This window comes from Heterocephalus glaber, unplaced genomic scaffold (assembly GCF_053883595.1).
Source record: "Heterocephalus glaber isolate CG9 unplaced genomic scaffold, H.glaber_assembly_v1.0 deba00001523, whole genome shotgun sequence".
Taxonomy (NCBI): Eukaryota; Metazoa; Chordata; class Mammalia; order Rodentia; family Bathyergidae; genus Heterocephalus; species Heterocephalus glaber.
Window position 1 is genome coordinate 9711732 of NW_028258327.1, and position 21152 is coordinate 9732883.

Sequence of the window (21152 nt, forward strand, 5' to 3'; positions counted from 1 at the left end):
CCTACAGGAAGTCTTATTTTAGAATAATTTAAAATATTTTCATTGCTTTGTTAGTTCAGTCAGTTTTCTAGCTTCCTATCAAGAATTTTTTTAAGTGCTTACTACACGAAATATTTCCCTACTTCATTCCCAGAATCGTATGGGGGAAGATTACCAGATGCTGAGAAAACTTCCTTAGAGGTGGGAGGAAAATGGATTTCCATAGAGTGAGTGCTTCTGTTTTCTAGGGAATTTGGGACAAATAGACTTAAATTGCAATTAAGAATCCTTGATAAAGCAAGAGTTTAAACTATGTGCCATGTGATAATTCATTTGTTGTAACATTGGAATGAAACAGAAAATGAAGCATCTTAATCCTTTATTTTTCATTATGTCATTAGAAATTTTACGTTTGCTGTGTTGTAAAATATTTGTTAGAAAGTAGAGGAAATTTGTTACCCATGAGAAAGACAAAATTGTAATTGTATACCATCATTGTTAATTATATTTTTTATTTATTTATTAATTTATTTATAAACTTTGAGACAGGGTCTCATTCTGTAATTGAGGCTGGCCTTGAACTCACTATGTAGCCCATGCTGGCCTCAAACTCATGGCAATCCTCCTACCTCAGTCTCCGAAATGCTGGGATTACAGGTGTGTGCCACCACACCTGTCTATATTTGATATTTATATATTAAAGGTAAAGGGAGGTTACTTCAATGTATAGAAATATGGAGCAGATTGATAATCCTCAGCTGTGAAGGATACATCTTTTATCAACTCTTTCTAGACTGGTAGAGAACTAGAGGACCAGGGTGATTGTTCTTAATTTTTATGTTCAGATTTTGAATTTATTTAATATTTTTTTAATTAAATTCTTTTATTGGTACATTGTAGGTATACAACACAATTACATTTCTCATTGGGAATTATAGCTTTACATAATGCATCTTGGTTCTTATTTTTTCCCCATGCCTAGCCCATCCTTCATGCCCTCCACCCTTCCCTATTTACAAAGGCTTTATTTCCATTTTTTCCATATCTCATCATTTTTCCTTTCCCTTCTTTCCTTTCCCCTGCCCCTCCCACTACCCCTACCCCTTTGGACCTTTTCTTCCTATTTTGCATTATCGATTATTCATTCTAATCATCGGTACATTTTAGGTATACAATATAATGACATTCATCATAAGAAATTTGCACCTTTACATAGTCTCTCTTGGTTCTTATTTTTCACCCTTGCCCAGCCCTCCCTTCAACCCCTCCAGTCCTCCCTATTTACAAAGATTTTGTTCCTATTTTTCCATTTTCTCATATTAATCCCATTCCCTTCTATCCTTTCCCCTAGCCCTCCCACTTCCTTCCCCTTTGCCCCTTTTCTTCCTATTTCACATTACCTATTATACATTTAGTCCTTATTTACACTTTCAGTTTCCCACACCAGAGAAACTATTCAGTATTTTTTCATGTGTGTCCTATTTATTTCACTTAAGAGTATCACCTCAATGTGCATCCACTTAGCTATAAATGTCTCTAATTTCTCATTTTTTATGGCTGAGTAGTACTCCATTTTATTTTAAAAAACCACATTTTCTTTATCCAGTCTCCAGTTGATGGGCATTTGGGCTGTTTCCAAGTTTTAGCTATTACAAACTGTGCTGCTATGAACATGGGTGCACATATATCACTGTGGTACGATTCTTTTAATTCTTTGGGGAAGATCCCCAGCAGTGGAATAGTGGGGTCAAATGGGACCTCCAGTCCTAGTTCTTTGAGGTATCTCCATACTGATTTCCACAGTGCTTGCACCAGTCTACACTCCCACCAGCAGTGGAGCAGGGTTCCTCTTTCCCCACAGCCCCGCCAGCATTGGTTATTGGTTGATTTCATGATAGCAGCCATTCTTTCTGGAGTGAAGTGGAATCTCAGCATTGTTTTCATTTGCATCTCTCGAATGACCAGTGATGTTGAACATTTTTTCATGTATTTATTTGCTATTTCTGCATCTTTGTCTGAGAAATATCTGTTCATTTCAGATGCCCATTTTTGGATTGGGTCTTTAAATTTGGGAGGTCTGATCTTTTTAAGTTCTTTCTAGATTCGAGATAGTAGACCTTTGTCTGAGGAAGAGCAGGTGAAGATTTTTTCCCACATTGTGGGTTGTCTCTTCACACTGCTGGTGGTTTTTCTTGCTGGGCAGAAGCCTTTAAATAAGAAGTGATCCCACTTGTTGGTTGTTTGTGCTAGTTCACAGGCAACTGAGGTTTTGCTCATAAAAGCTTTTCCTACACCGATGTCTTCAAGGGTTCTACCTAACCTCTGTTCCAACTGGTTCAGAGTTTCTATTTTAATATTTAGATCTTTAATCCATTTTGATTTTAGTTTAGTGCATGGTGAGAGATACAGGTCTAGTTTTAATCTTTGGCAAGTTGAAGCCCAATTTTTCCAGCACTATTTATTAAAGAGGCTATCTTTCCTCCAGTGAGGGTGTTCAGCTCCTTTGTCGAAGATAAGATGACTGTGTCTGGCGTTGTTTCTGCATCTTCTAATCTGTTCCACTGGTCCTCAGGTCTGTTCCTTTGCCAGTACCCTGCTGTTTTTATCACAGTAGCTTTGTAGTAGAGTTGCAGGTTGGGGATTGTGATACCCCCTGCCATGTCTCTGTTACCTAGAATTGCTTTTGCTATTCTGGGTCTCTTCTTGTTCCAAATGAATTTTTGGATTGTTTTCTCGAGGTCTATGAAGTATGCTGCTGGGATCTCAACTGGAATTGCAATAAATCTATATAGCAGTTTTGGAAGTATGGCCATTTTCACTGTATTAATCCTTCCTACCCAGGAGCAGGGGATGTCTGTCCATTTTCTGATATCATCTTCAATCTCTCTTTTCAGAGTGCCATAGTTTTCAGAGAAGAGGTCTTTGATTTCTTTTGTTAGGATGATTCCTAGGTATTTCAGGTTTTTGGATGCTATTGGGAAAGGAATTATTTGCCCTATTTCTCTCTCAGTGAGTCTGTCATTGGTGTAGAGGAAAGCTATTGATTTTTGTGTGTTGACCTTGCAACCAGCTACTTGACTGAATTTGGTTATTAAGTCTAGCAGACTGTTGGTGGAGTTCTTGGGGTCTTCTATATAGAGTATCATGTCATCTGCAAATAATGACAATTTGACTTCTTCATTACCTATCTTTATTCCTTTTATTTCTTTCTCTTGTCTAGTTGCCGTGGCTAATGTTTCCAGAACTACATTGAACAAGAGTGGTGACAGTGGACATCCTTGTCTTGTTCCTGATTTCAGGGTGAACGATTTCAGTTTTTGACCATTTAGTATGATATTGGCTGTTGGTTTTTCATAGATGGCTTCTATCAGTTTGAGGTAGAGACCATCTATTCCAATTTTTTGTAGGGTTTTTATCATAAATGCATGCTGGATTTTGTCAAATGCTTTTTCTGCGTCTATGGAGATAATCATATGGTTTTTGTCCTTGGCTCTATTGATATAGTGTATTACATTGATTGATTTGTGTATATTGAACCATCCCTGCATCCCTGGGATGAATCCCACTTGATCAGGGTGTATGATCTTCTTGATGATCTTCTGCATTCTGTTTGCCAGTATCTTACTAAGGATTTTTGCATCTATGTTCATTAGTGAGATTGGCCTATAGCTCTCTTTTTCAGTTTGGTCTTTCTCTGCTTTGGGGATCAAGGTGATGCTTGCTTCCAGGAATGAATTTGGGAGTATTGCTTTCCTTTCAATTTCATTGAAGAGTTTAAACAGTAGTGGCAGCAGTTCCTCTCTAAATGTCTTGTAGAATTCAGCAGTGAAGCCATCAGGGCCTGGGCTTTTCTTAGTTGATAAGTTTTTAATTACCTTTTCAATTTCATGGGTTGATATTGGGTTGTTCAGAATTTTTAGGTCTTCTTCGTTCAACTTTGGTAATTCCTATGTATGTAGGAATCTGTCCATTTCTTCTGTGTTGTCCATCTTGTTGGCATATAGGTTCTGGAAGTAGGTATTGATGATCCTCTGGATTTCTGCTGGGTCTGTTGTGATTTCACCCTTTTCATTCCTCATTGCATGGATTTGGGCCTTTTCTTTCCTTTTTCTGACAAGGTTGACTGCAGGTTTGTCCATTTTGTTGATTCTTTTGAAGAACCAACTCTTGGCTTCATTGATTTTTTGTATCGTTCTCTTAGTCTCCATTGCATTGATTTCTCCTCTGATCTTTATAATTTCCTCTCTTGTATGAGCTTTGGGATTATCCTGCTCTTCTTTTTCTAGAAGCTTGAGGTTCAGCATCAGGTTGTTTAATTGGGCTCGTTCTGTTTTCCTCATGTGCGGATTCACTGCTATGAATTTCCCTCGTAAGACTGTTTTCATTGTGTCCCATAGATTCCGATATGCTGTATTGTCATTGTCATTTAATTGAAGGAACTGTCTGACTTCTTCTTTAATTTCCTCTGTGACCCATTGGTTATTCAGAAGTGTGTTGTTCAATTTCCATGTGTTTATGAAATTTTTCTAGTTTCTTTTGCTATGGATCTCCAATTTCATTGCACTATGGTCTGATAATATACAGGAGATAACTTCAATTCCTTTGCACTTCCTTAAACATGTTCTATGTGTGAGTATGTGGTCTATTTTGGAGAATGACCCATGTGCAGCTGAGAAGAATGTGTATTCTGATTTTGTGGGGTGGAAGACTCTGTAAACATCTGTTAAGTTCATTTGTTCAAGAGTTCAATTGAGTTCTAGTATTTCATTACTTATTTTTAGTCTAGTTGATCTATCTATTTGTGACAGGGGGGTGTTGAGGGCCCCCACTACAATTGTATTAGTGCATATATGACTTTTCATGTCCGTTAGTATTTGTTTTATATAGTTGGGTGCACTAGTGTTTGGTGCATATATATTCATGATTGTCATCTCTTCCTCTTGGATTCTTCCCTTTACAAGGATGTAGTGTCCTTCTTCATCTCTCTTCATCAGTGTTGGTTTGAAATCTACTTGATCTGCCAAGAGGATAGCTACTCCTGCTTTTTTTTGGGTTCCTGTTGCATGGAGTATTGTTTTCCACCCTTTAACTTTCAGTCTATGAGTTTCCTTTTGAATTAAGTGTGTTTCTTGTATGCAGCATATTGTTGGATTTTGCTTCTTGACCTATTCTGCCATTCTATTTCTTTTGGTTGGTGAATCGAGCCCATTAACTTTGATGGTTATAACTGAAACGTATTGACTTGTCATTGCCATGACTTTTTCTTTTTGTTGGGTTCTCCCCCTTTACATTTAATTTCTTGTCATGCCAGATGGGTTCATTCTGCTTTGCTTCCTGGGGCTGTGATCCTCAATGTCTGTTCCTAGGATATTGTGTAAAATTCTTTGGAGTGCTGGTTTGGTATTCACGAAGTTCCTAAGGTGCTCTTTGTCATGAAAGTATCTTATTTCTCCATCCATTTTGAAAGATAGTTTTGCAGGGTACATCAATCTGGGTTGGAGGCTGTTTTCTTTCAGGGCTTGGAATATGTCACTCCAAGCTCTTCTTGCCTTGATGGTTTGTGTTGAGAAGTCTGCTGTGATTCTGATGGGCTTTCCTTTGTATGTGATTTGTTTCTTTTCTCTAACTGCTTGTAGAACTTTGTTCTTCTGTTGTGTTTCTGGAATCTTAACAATTATATGCCTATGTGTAGATTTTTTTGATCAAGGCTATTTGGAGTCCTATATGCCTCACTTATCTGTATGTCAAGCTCTTTTCCCCTGCTTGGGAAGTTTTCTGCCATTATTTCTGTGAAGAGATTTTTTATGTCATCTGCACTCTCTCCTGTTTCTTCATTGAGCCCAATCAGTCTTATGTTATTCTTCTTTGTATCATCTAGCAGCTGCTGGATTGATTTCTCATGTTCCCTTATAATTTTGAAGCAATTTTTCTTTTCCTGGTCACTAATTGCAATCTTATCTTCTATATCTGAAATTCTGTCCTCACATTGGCTCATTCTGCTGTGTAGACTTTCAGTGGAGTTTTTCATGTCCTGGAAATCTATTTGCATCTGTTTTATGGATTCCATTTGTTTCTTATGTTGGGATTCCATCATGTTCCTGAGCTCCTGTCTAGATGTATTAATCATGTCTTGCACCAGGGGCACAATTTCTCCTGTGATCTGAGAAATTATTTCTGATTTCATTTTTTCCAGATCCCCTTTCGTTGCCAGTTCAGTGGGTCCAGGTGGTTGAGTATCAGAGTGTTCCACCTCATTTCCCTTTGGGGTGGCTGTAGGTGATCTGGAAGTCTGGTTTTGAGACTTATTTACGTGTTTTCTCATTTCGACTGGGGCGGGGGCTGTTAGCACCTGCATGGATTACCTCCTCTGAGCTGGGTGAGGTGGGACAGGAGCGGGGAGCAACATAAGGGATGGTGACCCAAAAGCCCTTTCCTGTGGGCTGGCAGCAGCAGGAGGGCTTGTGACCTGGAAGCCCCTTCCTCTTGGCCAGGAGCAGCGGGACAGCAGGTGGCCCAAAAGCCCTTTCCTCTGGGCTGCGAGCAGCGGGAGGGATGATGACCAGGAAGCCCTTTCCTCTGGACCAGGAGCAGTGGGACGATGCCTCAGAAGCCCCTACCTCTGGGCCGGGAACAGCGTGACTCAGTACCTTGGTCTGGTGGTCTGGTGTCCTCTGCGTCTTTGTAGTGTGGAACCAGGTGGCTGCCTGTCTGCAGCCGGGTGATTCGGTGTCTTCTGAGAGACTGAGGACCTTTGTAGGGCATGGGTAGACCTGCCTGTCTGCAGCAGGCTGATTCTGTGTGTTCTGAGCGACCACTTATCTGCTCTTTATCCCATGTTTCTTTCAAAGTAGGAAGGGAATCAAAACATTCAAATTAGTTTCAATATTGAAAAAATATTGCTGCTCTTTAAGAGGAAGGTTATGAAGAAGACACATAAATGTTTGCTCTACAATAGGCATTATCTCAACACTTTGCTTTTTATTCTTTTTTTTTATTGCCCAATTACTTCTTTTTCATATACTTTAGAGTGGAGCAGAGGTACCATGTGTGGATATTGTCAGATATTATTTCATAACAAATTTGGACTTTTCTAGAATTTAGAGCCATTAAACCATAGGGAAAAATTTTTACTTGCCTCAGTAGCAGGAACAAGTGTTAGGTATAGGTACTAAGACACGCTATTATGTATTGAGAGCCCTACCTTGTAGGGTTCAATAGATGAAACGACATGTTTTCCTTGATCATCTGCCACATGACTAATGTTGTGCAGGTTACTCTGGAGAAACAAGAGAAGTACAAATGAGCAAGGCCTTCATACCCTGCTGGGGAAAAGTAAATACGCCTATTAACCATATTTTTTAGGCTGTAAGAAAGAAGGAATTTGAAGTGCTGAACTGTAAGATACATCCCAAAATTTTGAGTACTAGTGTTTTGGTTCTCAAAGAGCTCAGGATACAGTATCAGTGAAAGCAAAATTAGACCTTTATATATTTTTTTCTTTTTTTTTTAACTTCCTAAAAGAGACTTCATTGGTGGAATGTACCTTTTAATTCTTTCCTGTGTCTATTTTAAATTTATTGAGTTTCTTTAATTGCATTCTTGGAAGTGTCAAGTAAATAGATTAAAGCCTGCCAATATTAATTTTAAGTACATTAGTGTTTCTAACCCTAAATGAACATAGATGCAAAAATCCTTAATAAGATAATGGCAAACAGAATGAAGAAGATCATCAAGAAGATCATACACCCTGATCAAGTAGAATTCATCCCAGGGATGCAGGGATGGTTCAATATATGAAAATCAATGAATGTAATACACTATATCAATAGAGCCAAGGACAAAAACCATATGATTATCTCCATAGACACAGAAAAAGCATTTGACAAAATCCAACATGCATTTATGATAAAAACCCTACAAAAAATTGGAATAGATGGTCTCTACCTCAAACTGATAGAAGCCATCTATGAAAAACCAACAGCCAATATCATACTAAATGGTCAAAAACTGAAATCCTTCACACTAAAATCAGGAACAAGACAAGGATGTCCACTATCACCACTCTTGTTCAATATAGTTCTGGAAACATTAGCCACGCCAATTAGACAAGGGAAAGAAATAAAAGGAATAAAGATAGGTAATGAAGAAGTCAAATTGTCATTATTTGCAGATGACATGATACTCTATATAGAAGACCCCAAGAACTCCACCAACAGTCTGCTAGACTTAATAACCAAATTCAGTCAAGTAGCTGGTTACAAGATCAACACACAAAAATCAATAGCTTTCCTCTACACCAATGACAGACTCACTGAGAGAGAAATAGGGCAAATAATTCCTTTCCCAATAGCATTCAAAAACCTGAAATACCTAGGAATCAACCTAACGAAAAAATCAAAGACCTCTTCTCTGAAAACTATGGCGCTCTGAAAAAAGAGATTGAAGATGATATCAGAAAATGGAAATACATCCCCTGCTCCTGTGTAGGAAGGATTAATATAGTGAAAATGGCCATACTTCCAAAACTGCTATATAGATTTAATGCAATTCCAATTGAGATCCCAGCAGCATCCATCATGGACCTTGAGACAACAATCCAAAAATTCATTTGGAACAAGAAGAGACCCAGAATAGCAAAAGCAATTCTAGGTAACAGAGACATGGCAGGGGGTATCACAATCCCCAACCTGCAATTCTACTACAAAGCTACTGTGATAAAAACAGCATGGTACTGGCAAAGAAACAGACCTGAGGACCAGTGGAACAGATTAGAAGATGCAGAAACAACACCAGACACACTCACCCATCTCATCTTCAATAAAGGAGCCAAACACCCTCACTGGAGGAAAAATAGCCTCTTTAATAAAGGGTGCTGGAAAAATTGGGCTTCAACTTGCCAAAGATTAAAACTAGACCTGTATCTCTCACCATGCACTAAACTAAAATCAAAATGGATTAAAGATCTAAATATTAAAATAGAAACTCTGAACCAGTTGGAACAGAGGTTAGGTAGAACCCTTGAAGACATCGGTGTAGGAAAAGCTTTTATGAGCAAAACCTCAGTTGCCCGTGAACTAGCACAAACAACCAACAAGTGGGATCGCTTCTTATTTAAAGGCTTCTGCTCAGCAAGAGAAACCACCAGCAGTGTGAAGAGACAACCCACAATGTGGGAAAAAATCTTCACCTGCTCTTCCTCAGACAAAGCTCTACTATCTCGAATCTAGAAAGAACTTAAAAAGATCAGACCTCCCAAATTTAAAGACCCAATTGAAAAATGGGCATCTGAAATGAACAGACATTTCTCAGACAAAGAGTTAGAAATAGCAAATAAATACATGAAAAAATGTTCAACGTCACTGGTCATTCGAGAGATGCAAATGAAAACAATGCTGAGATTCCACTTCACTCCAGGAAGAATGGCTGCTATCATGAAATCAACCAATAACAAATGCTGGTGGGGCTGTGGGGAAAGAGGAACCCTGCTCCACTGCTGGTGGGAGTGTAGACTGGTGCAACCACTATGGAAATCAGTATGGAGATACCTCAAAGAACTAGGACTGGAAGTCCCATTTGACCCCACTATTCCACTGCTGGGGATCTTCCCCAAAGAATTAAAAGAATCATACCACAGTGATATATGTACACCCATGTTCGTAGCAGCACAGTTTGTGATAGCTAAAACTTGGAAACAGCCCAAATTCCCAACAACTGGGAATGGATAAAGAAAATGTGGGGTTTTTTTTTATAAAATGGAGTATTACTCAGCCATAAAAAATGAGAAATTAGAGACATTTATAACTAAGTGGATGCACATTGAGGTGATACTCTTAAGTGAAACAAATAGGACACACATGAATAAATACCGAATAGTTTCTCTGGTGTGAGAAACTGAAAGTGTAAATAAGGACTAAAATGTATAATAGGTAATGTGAAATAGGAAGAAAAGGGGCAAAGGGGAAGAAAGTAGAAGGGCTAGGGGAAAGGATAGAAGGGAATGGGATTAGTATGAGAAAATGGAAAATTAGGAACAAAATCTTTGTAAATAGGGAGGACTGGAGGGGTTGAAGGGAGGGCTGGGCAAGGGTGAAAAATAAGAACCAAGAGAGATTATGTAAAGGTGCAAATTTCCAATGATGAATGTCATTATATTGTATACATAAAATGTACCAATGATTAGAATGAATAATCGATAATGCAAAATAGGAAGAAAAGGTCCAAAGGGGTAGAGGTAGTGGGAGGGGCAGGGCAAAGGAAAGAAGGGAAAGGAAAAATGATGAGAAATGGAAAAAATTGGAAATAAAGTATTTGTAAATAGAGAAGGGTGGAGGGCATGAAGGGAGGGTTAGGAATGGGGAAAAAATATGAACCAAGATGCATTATGTAAAGGTACAATTTCCAATGAGAAATGTAATTTTGTTGTATACCTAAAATGTACCAATAAAATATTTAACCAAAAAAAAGAATTGCTTTGTAAAATGTGTTTTTCCTGTTTCTCTTCTTCTAATCCACTGTATCATTAATATTCTTCTATTGTGATTCAAATATTGGTATTCCATAGCTTAGAACCTTCAACATCTCCTTCTTGACTACTTCATTAAGCAAAATTACCTTAGCCTGACATTCGTTATCTTCTACAAATTGACTCAGCCAGCTTTTTCCAGCTCTTTCTTCCACATATCCTTATATATTCTCTACTCTCTAGTCAAATAAACTACTTACTATTATCAAACACGCATTAGTTCTTTTTTTCCTTATTGTTTTTACTAATCCATTTATATTGGATTTTTTTCTTCTTTTCACAATTCCTTAATGTGTATTTAAGTGCTTATTTCTCAGAAAATACCCTCTCTATTTCCATAAATTTGTAGGCTAGCCTTGTTTTAAAATTGTTACAGCACAAATTATTTTTTAAACTTTTTATATGGCACCATCCTAAATTTTCTCTTTTATAATGAAAACTCATTAATGCTAGGATTTTTCATGCACATTTTGATTTCCAAACGTTAGTATCTTGCAGATAACATATGAGCAGTAAGTAACTCTTCAATTAAGTTAAAATTGTGTTTAAACATGATCTTACACCAACTATCTCTACACTATCAGGAAAAATGTTTAGATAAATGCCAGTAAATACCCAACATATTAAAATGACATTGCTTAAATATACCAATAAAATAAAATTTTAAAAAGTGATATTGCTTAACTATGGAGATAATTATTTTGTTAAAGGTAAAGAATATGTGGAAAAATCTTTTAACATGAAAGAGAAAAACCAAAACACAAAATCTGGACTAAGAATGGGGTCAAGTTTCTGGAAAAAATACTAAAACTATAAGACATTGAAAAAAAAACTTCAAAATTTTGATGATAATTTGTTTTCAACCTAATATTCAGTGGGTGACTAAAAATAAATCAAGTATAATCATAGAATAAAGATTTTCTGGTATATTTAAGGGAAAAAATTTATTTTCTACCTATTTTTCTCAGTAATCTTTAAGAAAATAAACTCCATTGAAAAAATGTCAGTAAACCAAGAAGGAGATACAAGAATTAATACTATAGGGGCCTGGAATTTAGCTCAGTGGTTTCGCCACCTGCTGCGCAAGCACAAGGACCCGAGTTCGATCCCCAGTACCAAAAAAAAAAAAAAGGAAAAAGAATTAACACTATAAAAATGTCCCAGGGTTCTTATCGACCTCAACAAGAGAAAAATAATGCCTAAAAATCTGAAAAGAATTCTGATTCATTTAATATAAATTTCCCTATCAAAACAAGAAATGCCTGTGGAAGAGAAACTAATACAGCTGATATACTAATATGAACAGAGAGGAGCATTGAAAAATAAGCTCACAAATTATCAAAAAGAGATTTGAAAATTGAAAAAAAGTGATTCTATGTAATCTATGACTGATCTGAAATAAAGTTCCATCACTTTTTAATGTTTAAAACATGATTTTAAAAAACTAGAGAAGGAAATATTTAAAGTCAATTAAATTAACAAGGTCTTGCTAATTGATTTATTTACAAAGCCTTCATACCTTATTCTAATTATTCATGTAAATGCCATAGATGTTCCTCTCAAAAATTGTGAAGAAAATAAGAGTATTCTCATTTTTAACTTTTCTCCTAAAATTAAGACTGGCTAAAAATTAAAATTCTTACCAAAACTACAAGGGCCCCTGAGACTCTGAAGAAGCCTTACAATAAAATTTTAACTTAGGTTAGCCTGAGTAGCTATCTATTCCCTGAAACAATCCTTAATTTGTGTGTGTAATAAAACATAAGCTATATAAATGGAACACGATTTCATGGGAAACAGTGATTAATCTTTAAGTTTACTTGATGGATTTTCATTCCTACATGAAGAGTATGAAAGTATAGCAAGAAACACTTCCTCTCCAACCTTCCCAAAGGGATTCAAACTTGCTAAATTCATGATATGAAACTTCATCAAGAAGCCTGAGTAGTGTGTGGTATGGGAATTTTTCTTCCACGTTGGATCAATTATAAATGAAAAGGGAAATGGTAGAGTACTTGCCTGACTTGTATGATACCAGTACCATGGAGGAAAAAAGAATGAGAAAGACAGAAAGTTTTACATAGTGGGCCAGAAATGCCTAATAGGAAGTGATAGAGATTGAATTCCTAAGATCAAGCAACTCCTTATTTTCAAACAAAATCTCTTTAACTTTACATAGAATTAATCAAATTATGCTATTTCTTCAAAGTGAGTAAATTTATGATTCAACTTTCTTCGAGTCTTCAACCAATCAAGCAAATGCTCATCAAAGAACAATGAAAATTAAATAATTGGTTCAAAATGTACCAACCTAAACATGAAGTCATTAGATTAATCTCTAGAAATAAAACACATAAAACTTAATCTTTTTCATACTGGAAGTAATCATTTTGTCTCCCCAAACCAGCCCACCCACTAAAACAAGAATAATCATCTTAACAATACTCATAGCATATATATATATATATATATATATATATATATATATATATATAATACATCTAAAATTTATTTCCTAAGGCCATTACAGCATCTAACATGTGTATGTAACCACTAGCTTAACTAATAAGCCTTCCAAAATTCTGGCCTTCTTTTGATGTTATAGCAGTAACCTACCCCAAAGGCAGAGAGGAGAGATCCTTGATATGTTAACGTCTTCAAAAAAATCAATAAAAAACATGTTAGCCTGTAATGGGAAAGTTTCATACATGAATAAATATATGGTCTATCATTTTTTAATATTTCAGCTAGCTAATAACTACACTGGAAAGGAATCTTTTCTCCTCATTGATTTAAATTCAATGGATTTATCTTGGGATCATCTGCATCAAAGCCTTTTATGGGGGCAAGGAATGAGCCCAGAAACATAAAATAATTCCAAGAAAGATATTTTCTAATCTTACTAAACATTACCCTCTAATCCTGGAATCACAGGATGAGTTTATTCTCATGCACTAACAATTATAAAATCATTTCAGAAGACTCTTGACCACAATAAAATTGGCCTCATTATTTCAGTATACTCACATATTTTTTGCATAGGTCCAGGACATAAGGAGTCAAACTCATCTCTGGTATCCTTTTGCAGATTTGAAATGAATCAAATTCCAGAGGAGGTGCACATGGCCAGGACACCTAGAAGCCAAATGACGAAATGTTATCATCTCCAGATTCTGCCTGTGGAAACACTGGAGCAACTCTGAGATTTATAAACTTTGAGTGCATCATCAGAAGAATCAAATCCATTAAATGCATCTTTATTCTGTTTCAAGATTCCATCAAAAATAGCTTCTCTATCCTAAACTAGGATTTCTATATCCAAAAGTAACTCCTCTGTATTTTATGTTGGCTTCAGTTTCCATTTCAAAAACGACAGAATATCAGACAGGATGTTGGCTTCTTAGGAAGCTTTTATTCAAATATTTCATGAGTTTTATACTTAGAATTTTAGCTTATTAAAAGAAAGAATACTGTCAGATCATCTAAGGCAAGCTCTGGAGCCAATATATCCTGGTAAATACAGTAGTCAAATCTCTAAAAGCAAAATGAAACTAGTATTAGTACATGCTTCATAGCAATGATAAGATTGAACTTAGTATAGTACCTGATACATAGTATTTTTAAAATGAGATGTGTTGTTTTAAGTATTATTCCTAATCTCTCAAACTCCATGAATATTCTAAAATCCATCTTTTCACTTCCATCCCCAGTAGTAACAAAAGTATTTATTGTAGAAAATTGGCCAACATTCAAAAGGAACAGTATAGGAAATTTTAATAGGGAAGGAAAGAACTATCAGTGAGCTCAGGTACTACCTCAAAACAACATTAACAGCAAAAATCACCATCACAGTCAAAAGAAATGAAAAAAAAAAAAGCAATTCTTTTTTACTACGTAGTATCTGGAAAGCACAGTACAACCAAATGTTAGAAGCTGTACCATATACTGTTATTTCCCCCTAACTTATGCAATAACACTATATGAGCAGGGTAGATGTATTACTTCTCTCTTAGACTGATTTTCCCCAAAACCAAGGCCAAAAGTGATGTTTGTGAGTGAGCAATTTATTTAAGAATACATCTATAGACAGTAGGATCAGAGAGAGGAAAAATGGAACCTGGGAAAAGTAAACACATGTTAAATTAAGTAGAATATATCACCAAATCAATATCATTATGAGTTCTTATCTCACAAGAACTTGTTCTCTAACTTCTTAACTGGTTCATATCTAACAAGAATTTCTGAGAAGCCTTATGAAATTGATTTCAAAACGATGTCCCCAGATAAAAAAGATGGCAAACATTAATACATGGATTTTAATTCCCAGGAGGAAAGGGTCATGTACACATTCTTATCTCTTTTGTAATTCTAAGTTTCATATATGACTATCTAACAGGTTCCTACAGGTGATCTTATGTCACGTGAGACTCTATGAATTTGCATCTGCATGAAGTAACTCAAAATGTGCAATTACTAACAATATTCATAATTGAAATAAATATGGAGGATTGAAAAAAATGATGCAGATGAACTGTGTACAGGAGCACATACTTGTAATCCCAGAACTTTAGGAATTTGAGGCAAGATGATTGCATGTTTGAGCCCTACCTGGGCAACTTAATGAAATTTTTAAAAATTTTTTAAAGGGCCAGGATGTAGTTTGGTGTAAAGGTCCTGGATTCAGTCTCCAGTATAATAATCAACTAATCCATAAAAATAAAATGATGTTGAAGAGTTCAACATATGCAAATCAATCAATATAATAAACATGAAAAATGATCATTTCAACTGACATAGATAAAAGGATTTTGCTCAACATGATAATGGCATTTGTTTAAAAAATATCTATGTTACATTCAATAATTAAACACTGAAAACTGTTCCCCTAGAATCAGAAACAACATAAGGATGCTACTTTCATCATTTCTATTTAGCACTGTACTAGAATTTCTAGTGGTAGAAATTAAACGAGAAAAACAAGTCATGGAAATTGGAAAAAAAGGATCAAAATTATTTTTATTCACAGATGGCCTAATCTCATATACAAAAAAGCAAGAAAATTACAGAAAAGCTATTAGAGCTAATAGATACATTCATCTATTCCACAAAATAAAGATCAACACACACAAAATGTTATGCCTATATTACATTAGCAATTTACAAAATAAAAATGAAATTAAGCAATTATATTTACATAAGTATTAAAAAGAATGAAATATTTAAGAATAAATTTAACCAAGGAATTGAGCTACTTATACACTGAAAATTATAAAACATTGCTGAATGAAATTAAAGGACCTAAATTAATTGAAATACATCTGGTGTTTAAAGAACATAAGATTTAATTTTGTTAGGATATCGATGCTACACAAGTTATTGACAGACTCAATACAATTCCTATCAGAATCCCAAAGACATTTTTCTCAAAAATAGAAAATCTGACTCTAAAATTCGTGTAGAAATGCAAGCAACTTTGCATAGCCAAAACAATCTTTGAAAAGAAGTATAGTGAGCAGAGGAGGAGGCTTCTGGAGGACCATAGCAATGCTCCCCCATGCAGAAAAAGAGGGTTCTAGGTTGCTGTACCATCACTCCCAGCACAGAGGAGGTGAGCCGCATGGGTGCCACATGCCATCAAAATGAGAAAACCAGACTTCCAGATCAACTAAAGTAACCCCAAAGGAAAATGAGATGGAATACTTTGATACTCAATCACCTGGACTCCCTGAACTAGCAACAAAAGAGAATATGGAAAAAATGAAATCAGAAATAATTTCTCAGATTACAGAAGAGATTGTCCTCATAGTGCAAGACATGATTAATAAATCTAGAGAGGAGCTGAGGAACATGATGGAATCCCAACATAGGAAACAAACAGAATCCATGAAACATATGCAAACAGATTTCCAGGAGATTAAAAACTTCACTGAAAGTCTACACAGGAGAATGGCAAATGTGAGGACAGAATTTCAGATAGAGAAGATAAGATTGCAATTAGTGACCAGGAAAAGAAAATTGTTTTAAAATTGTAAGGGACCATGAGAAATTAATCCAGCAGCTGCTAGATAATGCAAACAAGAATAACATAAGAATGACTGGATTCAATGAAGAAATAGGAGACAGTGCAAACAACATAAAAAAAACTGTTCACAGAAGTGATGGGAGAAAACTTCCCAAGAAGGGGAAAAGAACTTGACATACAGGTACGTGAGGCATATAGGACTCCAAATAACCTTGATCAAAAAATATCTACACATAGGCATATAATTGATAAGATTCCAGAAACACAACAGAAGAACAAAGTTCTACAAGCAGTTAGAGAAAAAAAATCAAATACAAAGGAAAGCCCATCAGAATTACAGCAGACTTCTCAAAGCAAACACTCAAGGCAAGAAGACCTTGGAGTGATGTATTTCAAAGGAAAACAGCATCAAACCAAGACTGATGTACCCTGCAAAACTATCTTTCAAAATTGATGGAGAAATGAGATACTTTTATGACAAAGAGCACCTTAGGAACTTCATGAATACCAAACCAGCAATCCAAAATATTTTAGACAATATTTGAGGAAAAGACAATGAGGATCACAACCCCAGGAAGCCCAGCAGAATGAATCCATTGGGTGTGACAAGAAACTAAATGCAAAGGGGGAGAATCCAACAAAAAGAAAATGTCATGATAAGGATAAGTCAGTACATATCAGTTATAACAATCAATGTTAATGGTCTCAATTCACCAATCAAAAGAAATAGACTGGCAGAATGGGTCAAGAAGCAAAATCCAACAATATGCTGCATCCAAGAAACACACTTCATTCAAAAGGAAACTCATAGACTGAAAGTTAAAGGGTGGAAAACAATACTCCATGTGACAGGAACCCGAAAAGAAGCAGGAGTAGCTATCCTCTTTGCAGACCAAGTAGATTTCAAACCAACACTGATGAAGAGAGATGAAGAAGGACACTACATCCTTGTAAAGGGAAGACTCCAAGAGGAAGAGATGACAATCATAAATATCTATGCACCAAACACTAGTGCACCCAACTATATAAAACAAATACTAATGGACATGAGAAGTCATATATGCACTAATACAGTTGTAGTGGGGACCTCAACACCCCACTGTCACAAATAGATAGATCAACTACCCAAAAAATAAATAATGAAATACTAGAACTCAATCAAACTCTTGAACAAATGAACTTAACAGATGTTTACAGAGTCTTCCACCCCACAAAATCAGAATACACATTCTTCTCAGCTGCACATGGGGCATTCTCCAAAACAGACCACATAGAACATGTTTAAGTAAGTGCAAAGGAATTGAAGTTATCCCCTGTATATTATCAGACCATAGTGCCATGAAATTGGAGATCCATCACAAAAGAAACTAGAAAAATTTCATAAACACGTGGAAATTGAACAACACACTTCTGAATAACCAATGGGTCACAGAGGAAATTAAAGAAGAAATCAGACAGTTCCTTCAATCAAATGACAATGACAATACAACATATCGGAATCTATGGGACACAATGAAAGTAGTCTCATGAGGGAAATTCATAGCAGTGAATACTCATATTAGGAAAACAGAACAAGCCCAGTTAAACAACCTAATGATGATCCTCAAGCTTCTAGAAAAAGAAGAGCAGGACAAACCCAAAGCTCATACAAGGGAAGAAATTATAAAGATCAGAGCAGAAATCAATGCAATGGAGACTGAGAGAACAACACAAAAAATCAAGGAAGCCAAGAGTTACTTGTCAAAAGAATCTACAAAATTGACAAACCCTTAGCCAACCTTATCAGAAAAAGGAAAGAAAAGGCCCAAATCCGTGCAATTAGGAATGAAAAGGGTGAAATTACAACAGACCCAGCAGAAATCCAGAGGATCAACAATATCTACTTCCAGAAGCTATATGCCAATGAGATGGACAACACAGAAGAAATGGACAGATTCCTAGATATATATGAATTAGCAAAGTTGAATGAAGAAGACCTAAAAATTCTAAACCACCAAATATCAATCAATGAAATTGAAAATGTAATTAAAAACTTATCAACTAAAGAAAGCCCAGGGCCTGATGGCTCCACTGCTGAATTGTACAACACATTTAGAGAGGAACTACTGCCACTACTCTTTAAATTCTTCAATGAAATTGAAAGGGAAGCAATACTCCCAAATTCATTCCTGGAAACAAGCATCAACTTGATCCCCAAAGCAGAGAAAGTCTCAACCAAAAAAGAGAACTATAGGCCAATCTCACTAATGAACATAGATGCAAAAATCCTTAATAAGAAAGATACTAACAAATAGAATGTAGAAGATCATCAAGAAGATCATACAACCTGACCAAGTGAGATTCATCCCAGGGATGCAGGGATGATTCAACATATGCAAATTAATCAATATAATATACTATTCCTATGGAGCCAAGGACAAAAATCATATGATCATCTCAAGAAATGAAGAAAAAGCATTTGACAAAATCCAACACGCATTTAGGATAAAAATCCTACAAAAAATTGGAAGAGATGGTTTCTACCTTTATCTGATCAAAGCCATCTAAGAAAAAGCAACAGCCAATATCATACTAAATGGTCAAAAACTGAAATCCTTCATACTAATATCAGGAACAAGACAAGGATGTCCACTATCATCACTTCTGTTCAATATAGTTTTTGAAACATTAGCCATGGCAATTAGAAAAGGGAAAGAAATAAAGGAATAAAGATAGGAAATGAAGAAGTCAAATTGTCATTATTTGCAGATGACATGATACTCTATATACAAGACCCCAAGAACTCCACCAAAAGTCTTCCAGACTTAATAACCAAAATCAGTAGAGTAGCTGGTTACAAGGTCAACACAAAAAAATCAATAGCTTTCCTCTACACAAACAATGGACTCATTGAGACAGAAATAGGGCAAACAATTCCTTTCACAATAGCATGCAAAAACCTGAAATACCTTGGAATCAAATTAACAAAAGAAATCAAAGAACTCTTTTCTGAAAACAATAGCACTCTGAAAAGAGAGACTGAAGATGATATTAGAAAATGGAAAGACATCATGTTCTCCTGGGTTTGAGGAATCAACATAGTGAAAATGGCCATACTTCCAAAACTGCTATATAAATTCAATGCAATCCCAATTGAAATCCCAGCAGCATACTTCAAGGGTCTTGAGAAAACAATCCAAAAATTCATTTGGAACAAGAAGAGAACTAGAATAGTAAAAGCAATTCTAGGCAACAGAAACATGGCAGGGGGTATCACAACTGGAAACTATACTACAAAGCTATTGTGATAAAAACAGCATGGTACTAGAAAAGAAACAGACTTGAGGACCAGTGGAACAGATTAGAAGATGCACAAACAACTCCAGTCACACTCAGCCACCTCATCTGCAGCAAAGAAGCCAACCACCCTCACTGGAGGAAAGATAGCCTCTTCAATACATGGTGCTGGAAAAATTGGGCTTCAACTTGCCAAAGATTAAAACTAGACCTAGACCTCTCACCACGCATTCAACTAAAATCAAAATGGATTAAAGATCTAAATATTAAAATAGAAATGCTGAACCAGCTAGAACAGAGGTTAGGTAGGACTCTTAAAGACACTAGTGTTGGAAAAGATTTTATGAACAAAACCTCAGTTGCCCATGAACTAGCACAAACAATCAATAAGTGGCATCTCTTCTTATTAAAAACCTTCTGCCCAGCAAGAGAAACCACCAACAGTGTGAAGAGACAACCTACAATATGGGAAAAAATTTTCACCTGCTCTTCCTCAAACAAAGGTCTACTATCTAGAATCTATAAAGAACTTAAAAAAATCAGACCTCCCAAATTTAAGACCCAATCCAAAAATGGGCAACTGAAATGAACAGATATTTCTCAGACAAAAAAGTAGAAATAGCACATAAACATATGAAAAAATGTGCAACATCACTGGTCATTCAAGAGATTCTGAGATTTCACCTCACCCTGGAAAGAATGGCTGCTATCAAGAAATCAACCAATAACAAATGCTGGCAGGGCTGTGGGGAAAGAGGTACCCTGCTCCACTGCTGGTGGAAGTGTAGACTGGTGCAACCACTGTTGAATTCAGTATGGAGATACCTCAAAGAACTAGGACTGGAAGTCCCATTTGACTCCCTGGTCAAAAACTGAAATCCTTCACACTAAAATCAGGAACAAGACAAGGATGTCCACTATCACTTCTCTTGTTCAATATAGTTCTGGAAACACTATCCACAGCAATTAGACAAGAGAAAGAAATAAAAGGAATAAAGATAGGAAATGAAGAAGTCAAATTGTCATTATTTGCAGATGACATGATACTGTATATAGAAGACCCCAAGAACTCCACCAAAAGTCTTCTAGACTTAATAACCAAATTCAGTCAAGTAGCTGGTTACAAGGTCAACACACAAAAATCAATAGCTTTCCTCTACACAAATCACACACTCTCTGAGAGAGAAACAGGGCAAACAATTCCTTTCACAATAGCATCCAAAAATATGAAATACTAAGGAATCAACCTAACGAAAGAAATCATAGACCTCTTCTCTGAAAACTATAGCACTCTGAAAAGAGAGATTGAAGATGATATCAGAAAATGGAAAGACAACCCCTGCTCGTGGGTAG

The 21152-nt window shown here is 36.0% G+C and overlaps 1 long non-coding RNA gene across 3 annotated transcripts in view; it reads right to left on the reverse strand.

Moving 5' to 3' along the window:
- LOC106010867 (uncharacterized) overlaps positions 1-21152 on the reverse strand; it is a 1054961-nt gene that overhangs the window by 704136 nt on the left and 329673 nt on the right. For all 3 annotated transcript variants that reach the window (XR_015441535.1, XR_015441536.1, XR_001184576.3), the window contains one exon: positions 13529-13636. This is a non-coding gene — a long non-coding RNA (uncharacterized LOC106010867). The remainder of the gene's footprint in view (positions 1-13528; positions 13637-21152) is intronic.